The sequence below is a fragment of the Ovis aries genome, chromosome 16 (genome assembly GCF_016772045.2).
Source record: "Ovis aries strain OAR_USU_Benz2616 breed Rambouillet chromosome 16, ARS-UI_Ramb_v3.0, whole genome shotgun sequence".
Lineage (NCBI taxonomy): Eukaryota > Metazoa > Chordata > Mammalia > Artiodactyla > Bovidae > Ovis > Ovis aries.
Window position 1 is genome coordinate 36,589,658 of NC_056069.1, and position 7,909 is coordinate 36,597,566.

Here is a 7,909-nt window from a genome sequence, read left to right on the forward strand (position 1 = left end):
CCGACCTCATGCTGAACAGGGAGAAAGGAAGTAAGACCTGGACCCTGACAGCAAAATCTCTGCTATCTGATGCTAAGACCATTTAAGCAGATCACTTGAAGACAGTGTTTCATTTCACTGTAGATTCGGGGTGATCCTAGGAGCCGGGATCAGTTATTTGGTTCTTATATTAGAATCATTAATTTACTGGCTGGCATGCTTATAACCATCATAGCATTACCGTTAGGGCCAAATCAGAAATGCTGATACACTGTATTCCATCTTTGGGGAACTAGGTAAGTTCTTCCCAAGGAAACAATTTTAAGAGTAATTAGTGGTGTCACCATGACATTAAACAAGTATAACTCAGAGGATTTAGCCATAAAATGACTTATTTAGTGGAGCTTAATTGGTGGATACCCTTGGATAAAAATTTGCAAAGTCTCACGATTTTTCTGATAAGCTTTAAGAAATATAAATAGTCTCAATCCATTATTATAAATGTCCAATCCCATGTAAATGTCAGTCTTGCTATTAAGTTAAGACTTCCCCACCACCCCTGCCCTCCTCTCACCTCTACCCCAAGCTAGGACCTAACTATATATAGGAAGCACAAGACAGGGGAAATGGGCTAAAAAAAAAAACAAAAACAAAAAAACTTCCCTCTTCCATGACCCAGCACTTTAATTCCTCCTCCCTCCGTTTGCTAAATGTGTTTTCTGACACCGCTGAATGCGAAGTCATGGAAGAAGTAAAGGAGATCTGTCGGTGCGTCCTCTTTCTCTTTTGGGTGCCCTGAGTCTTCCTTCCTGTGTACCAGCTTTCCCCAGTGGGAGTGAGCAGGCGCCACTCTTCCTTGCCGTGCACAGGCTTCTCGCGGCGGCTTCTCTTGTTGCAGAGCCCTGACTCTAGGTACGAGGACTTCACTCATTGTGGCTCAAGGGGCCGAGTTGCTCCATGGAATGTGGAATCTTCCTGGACCAGGGATCAAACCAATGCCCCTGGCACTCTCAGGCAGATTCCTATCCACTGAACCACCAGGAAAGTCCTGGCCAGGTACATTCTTACTTGATGGATCTTATACTGATACTTCAGCATTGCCACTCTTGGGACCTGACAGATGTCTCAGGATTAATGTCTCACGGGCACTGTTCCAGGTTCTTTGGAGATGCTCTATAACTGGTGCACTTCTCCGCCAGTGAGAGGCTTATTCCTTCCTTGTTGAGTTGCTAACTCATATCCAACTCTTTGTGGACCCATGGACTATAGCCCACCAGGCTCCTCTGTCTTTGGGATTTCCCAGGCAAGAATATTGGAGCTGGCAGCCATTCCCTTCTCCAGGGGATCTTCCTGACCCAGGGATGGAACCCGCATCTCCTGCATTGTAGGTGGTTTCTTCACCGCCGTGCCACCGGGGAAGACTTATTCCTTTCTTAGCCCTGAGAAGTCCAACTGTACCTCTAGCTTCCCTCTGCTGTGGTCTGGGTGCCTCTCCTCTCAGGACGTTAGGAGACCCCACACCAGTTACCTCTTGCTGCTACCCCCTTTATCTGTCCTGACAACTCAGAAAGTGCTAACCAACCCCATGGCACAGCAATCTCTCCTTCACTCCTTAAGTCAGAGCAACTAGCCAGTCTGGTCCTTTCAGACGATGTCAGACACAAGAACAGCCTAAAGGGACATGCAACTCCAGTGGGTGCTCTAAAATCCTCTTGCTCTTTGTTTGACGAAGATGGGGAGCAACGCCTTTGGGGGATTCCCTTGGGTTGAACCCATTCTCCCCAAAAATGCTCCCTACACATTTTCAAACATACTCCTCTCCTCGTCCCTTTTACATCCTCAATATGGATGAAGGGTTCAAGGTTTAAGTTCTCAGCCAACTATTCTCTAAATCTTGGTCTTTTTAAAAATATCTTACAATTTTACTTGTCAATTATACCTCAAAGCATGTGTGCATGTGTGCTAAATCACTTCAGTCGTGTCTAACTCTTTGTGACCCCATGGACTATAGCCTGCAGGTTCTTCTGTCCATGGGATTCACCAAGCAAGAATACTGGAGTCGGTTGCCATGCCCTCTTCCAGGGGATCTTCCAGACCTCAATCAGTTCAGTTCAGTTGCTCAGTCATGTCTGACTCTTTGCGACCCCATGGACTGCAGCACGCCAGGCCTCCCTGTCCATCACCAACTCCCGGCACTTACTCAAACTCATATCCATTGAGTCAGTGATGCCATCCAACCATCTCATCCTCTGTCGTCCCCTTCTCCTCCTGCCTTCAATCTTTCGCAGCATCAGGGTCTTTTCAATAGAGACCTCACTAGAAATTAAAAAAAAGAAGAAGCAGCAGAAAGCATATGACTATAAAAGAAGAAATAAAACTCATCATCTGCAGATGACATGATTATCTACATAGAAAAGCCAAATTGTCTGCAGATAAATAACTAGAATTAACAAGTTATGTAAATCCTGGCCTTACACATCAGTTTGGAATGTTATTTCTATTGTCATTGGGTTTCAACAGAAACTTCCATTAAGAACCTTCTTTTTCAGTCATTTGTGAAGACAGTTTCCCAAGCACACTTCTGCTGTAATGTAATGAAACCAGTGTTAGCAGCACCATGCTACACAGCCTGGTCACGGTGACAGCCATGTGCCCATGTGAAAATTTCCACAGTGTCAAGGCCCTGCTTCTCCCAACATATGTCACACAAAGGTAGCCAGTGGAATACTCATTGCCCTGAGCAAACTATGTGCTTCATTTCTCACAATATTTTCTCATGCAACTCCCTCAGTCTTCAGGATCCTCCCTTTCTTTCCCACGTAAAAATTTTATTGACATTCATCCTTCAAGGCTTTGCTAAAATGTCACCACTGTCATGAATTTCCCCTCAAAGCTTTGTTTTGAATTCTCGTCTCCACCTCTTGTGTTTCCATAGCACTGTGCTGTTTCCTCTTCTCAGCCCGTGTCATTGTCTTCAGGAATTATTTTAGCCAGATGTATACATGGCTGCCTCTCCAATGAGACAGTGAGCTCTGCAAATGAAAGAGACCTTAACATACTCCTCTTCATATACCTGCTGTCTCGGCACCAGGCCAAGGTTCTTTTTATCAAGGCAGAAAGAGGAAAAAGAGAGAAAAGGCTTCAAGGTGCCCTCAAAAGTGGCAGGAACCACAGCTTTATAGCAGTGAGGGTCTATCCTGACTGGTCTTGCCCAGCAGGTGTTTCTACAGCACAGGACATGCCCACAGTGTGCTAGATAAATACGAGAATGGTCCCCACATTGCACGTGACCCCGCCTATGCTCTGGCCAGAAACTTCGGACAGTATTGGCCAGTTCTCTGAGTCCCGTGCTCTCCAGTTCTCTGCATCTTACTGACGAACACAGGCAGCACTCTCTGTCACACATGTAGACCACATGGATGTTTGCGTCTTTTTTTCTCTCCACCACGTCCAGGCACTTACCCAGTGGTTGACCAGTAAGGGAGTATCCAAGTTCAGTTCCCCTATCTCAAAACCTAAAGTGCCATTTAGGCTACAGAGCCCCCTGTGGAATTAGGCTGAGTGCCTTACTGGGTCACATAGCCAGTAAGTGGCTGATATGGGATTCAAACCCAGGGACTTTGTACCACTCCCATAAATAAACTGTGATTTTAAGCATTACAACTACCGTGTTAGATCTAAAGACAAAAGGAATAACTCATAGCGTTTACAAAAAATGAAAGCAGAATATTTCTATATTAAACTGCTGCTGCTGCTGCTGCTAAGTCATGTCAGTTGTGTCTGACTCTGTGTGACCCCATAGACAGCAGCCCACCAGGCTCCCCAGTCCCTGGGCTTCTCCAAGCAAGAACACTGGAGTGGGTTGTCATTTCCTTCTCCAATGCATGAAAGTGAAAAGTGAAAGTGAAGTCGCTCAGTCACATCTGACTCTTCGCGACCCCATGGACTGCAGCCCACTAGGCTCCTCCGTCCATGGGAGTTTCCGGGCAAGAGTACTGGAGTGGGTCGCCAGTTCCTTCTCCACTATATTAAACTACTATATAGAAAATGACTAAGTTAATCATCCCCAAATTCTTAGCGTTGCACAGATATTATTTTCCCAGTGAAAAAATGAAAAGTTAAGATCTTTAAACCCAGAAAGAACTGGTACTGAAACCCAAGTCTGTTACAAGTTAGCTATGAGTAGCTATGAGGCCCCAGATAGTTTATTTCATTTCTTCCATTCTCAGTTTTTCTGTGTATAAAATAGATACAATGACACCTAACTTGCACTGTTATAGAATGGATTAACTATAAGATATGCAAAGTACCCAGCACATGGTCCACAGTCAGGGAATGGTCATTGTAGTAGTATTACTGGCAATAATATAGACCTGGCCTCTGTGATTTGTGTAACTTTGAGGCTCACAAGCACAAATACAAAACCTCACTATGCATAGTGATAATCCCTAAATATAATGGAGTATTTTTGGTAAAAGTTAAAACTTGGAAGACTACATTTGTCAAAAAGAATATCAATTTAGAGAGACCCATGTACTTACACTCTGGCTGGTATGTCAGGGATGATCTATCTGCCGGTAATCAATGTCTGTTGGAAAATGAAAATAGTTATAAACATCATCGCATGAGAACTACGAAATGAGTCCTTCCCAAGACAGGTTACAACTGCACAATTTCAAGCTGACATTTTATTTCACCTTTAAAAAAGTTGTATTTAATAAGGTAATTATCACTAAAGGGTTGGAGTCTGAAAACCAAGCTTCTACCATCTGATGCAGAACAGTTACAATCAAGATCTGTTTGGGGTTCAGAAAGCCACAGAGAGCTCCCCAAATCGCTTTTCCAAAAGGTGTTAGAATCTTAACAAAAGAATTGAGATACTGAGATCTTAAACCCCAAATATCATGCTTATTCTAGACTGGGTGTGTATACTTCCTTTGGCTTCTTGTTTTCTGTTTATATGTCAGGTTTGTCTTATTACTCAGATCATAGGAAAGCAGTTCTGGATAGTCTTGACCATTCTAGAGGGGACAGACTAGCACAGGGTAGATTTGATTCAGGAGGTCAACCAAATATGGCCAAAATTATATGACTGTTTGTCCATGGAGAAGCAAATTAGAAAAATAAATGCAAAACTGCCCTTTCCTTTGGGCCCAGTTACCACTGACTCTGTCTCTGATTCCAGGCTACCTGATAGACAGATTCCTTCCCCCCTGGTAGACTGATGAACTACTCCAAGTTTCTAAACAAATCTAGAAACACAGCCCCACTGAGGACCCACAGCCAGTCTACCTTTTCCAGTCTTTCAACACCAAGTGAGAGGAACAAGCCAGAGAGGTTCACAGGTTGCTCTGAGCAGGTCGAGTTGACGCAAAAAGTTGATTTATGGAGAATGGAGTGGGAGGCACTTTAAAAATATATCTTCCTTTATTACTTGGCCTTTGAGTTGAACTTAATTACATATAAGATAGAGGTTATTGCCCCCCTCCATCTTCTTTATATTTGTTTATGCCAAAGCAACCAGATGTCATGAGAGCAGGAACAATAGTCATTTGAGAAGTAAATATTTCTGTCAACCCCCCAGCTGGGCACCATAGAGGCAAAAAAATAAAAAAGGTCAATCTCTTGACTGAATTAAACTTCTTTGGGCTTTTGCTATTTTATGGAATTTAGACACTCTGCTCTGTGAATGCTTCAAATTGTTTGGCATAGTATAAAAAAATGCAAGCAATAAAAATTATCCTTCAGCTTTGAATGAGAGATAATTTATAGAGATAATCCCTCAAAGACAGATAAGGAAGGGGCTACCACACACAATGGATGAAATTTAAAGATCCTGGATTAGATGACTGGCTTGGCTATTAGACGGACCTTGACTTTGCACATGTTATTTTTTTTTTCAGCTCCTTTACCTTCTCTGGTGGCTCAGGTGGTAAAGAATCTGCCTGCAATGTGGGAGACCTGGATTCCATCCCTGGGATGGGAAGATCCCCTGGAGAAGGGAAAGGCTACCCACTCCAGTATTCTGGCATATAAGAAAATAAAATATTCATGTTAAAACTATCCTATTTTTAGTTTAGTTTCATTTATCACTCTCTGATTAAGGTAATATATCCTACCAGAATGCAAAGACATGCTTAGTCATTAATTTTTGAAGATTCTTATTTGGAAATATAATAATAATAGTAATAATTAGTTAATAATTATTACTATCATTACATCCTTGATTTCAAATATACAAGCATAGACGTTTCAAGGGACTTCTTTGGTGGTCCAGTGGCTAAGACTCCACACTCCCAATGCAGAGGCCCAGGTCCCATCTCTAGTTGGGGAACTAGAATCCATATGCTACAACTGAGAGTCCCATCCCACAACTGAAAAGATACCATATGCTGCAATGAAGACAGAAGACCCCGCATGCCACAGCTAAGACCCAATGCAGCCAAATAAATTAATTTTTAAAAATAAAATTTAAAAAAAATTTTTAACTTGCCAAACTCTGAAAAACTTCTTTTTCTTTCAAATACATCAAACCAAACTCAGAACCTTCCAATGTTTATTGTTTTTATCTTATCATACAGTTCCTATTGCAGGTTGAATTCCCAGGGAAACACCCTGAGATAAGGGTGGAAAAAGTTTACTAGGAAGTGTTCTGAAGATCAGCACCTAAGGAAGAAACTCAGAAGCAAGGACTGAGAAGAGGAAGGAGTCGGACTGTGATGTAGTCTCATCAAACACCCCTGACCAACTCCATCAGTTCCGTTCAGTTGCTCAGTCGTGTCTCTGCAAACCCATGGACTGCAGCATGCCAGGCTTCCCTGTCTATCACCAATGCTCAGAACCTGCTTAAACTCATGTCCATCGAATTGGTGATGCCATCCAACCATCTCATCCTCTGTCCTCCCCTTCTCTTCCTGCCTTCAATCTTTCCCAGCATCAGGGTCTTTTCCAATGAGTCAGACCTTTGCATCAGGTGGCCAAAAGATTGGAGTTCCAGCTTCAGCCTCGGTCCTTCCAATGAACATTCAGGACTGATTCCCTTTAAGATTGACTGGTTTGATCTCCTTGCAGTCCAAGGGACTCTCAAGAGTCTTCTCCAACCCCATAGTTCAAAAGCATCAGTTCTTCAGTGCTCAGCTTTCTTTAGGGAGCCCTGAAACTGGATGGCCTTTTAGACTTGTCCCAAATTAAGGTAAAACAGATGGAAAGCTAAGTCCTTTGGCCCAGAAGTTGAATCTATGTAGTTCTTCATAGCATCCACTACAGCTTTTAATGGAGCCAATTTTAAGTATGCTAACAAACCAGCTGGTTTGTTATCAACAAATATTTGTTGAATACATACTATGTGCTCATTACTGCAGAGACTGCCGAGTATTATATTATTGGTTTCCCAGGTGGCACAGTGGTAAAGAATCTGCCTGCCAATGCAGGAGATGCAGGTTCAATCCGCAGGTTGGCATTATCCCCTGGAGTAGGAAATGACAACCTGCTCCAGTGTTCTTGCCTGGAAAATCCCATGGACAGAGGAGCCTGGTGGGACTGCAAGAGTCAGACACAACTGAGCAACTAAACTCGTGCATGCGTGCACACACACGGACACACACACATCTTTGCTATCAAGAAATTTACAATTTATTTGAGAACAGACTAAAATGCAAAATTATTTTGCACAATAAAAATTTAAAATAACAGGTAAAGACAACAACAGCTGAGAAATGAGGGTAATCAGAGCGAGGACATTTTAAATTTGAAGGACAGAGAAATGACTTAATTCTGTGCAGCTGGGAACAGATGTTGCATTGTGTCCTTAAGGTTTTTGATGGGAGGAGAGTAGAAGGAAAGTCGTGGTGGGTGGCGAGGTAGCAACAGTGATCTGAGGGCAAAATACAAGGTGTTTGGGAGTAATCTTTGTAAAAAGACCATAACTCTT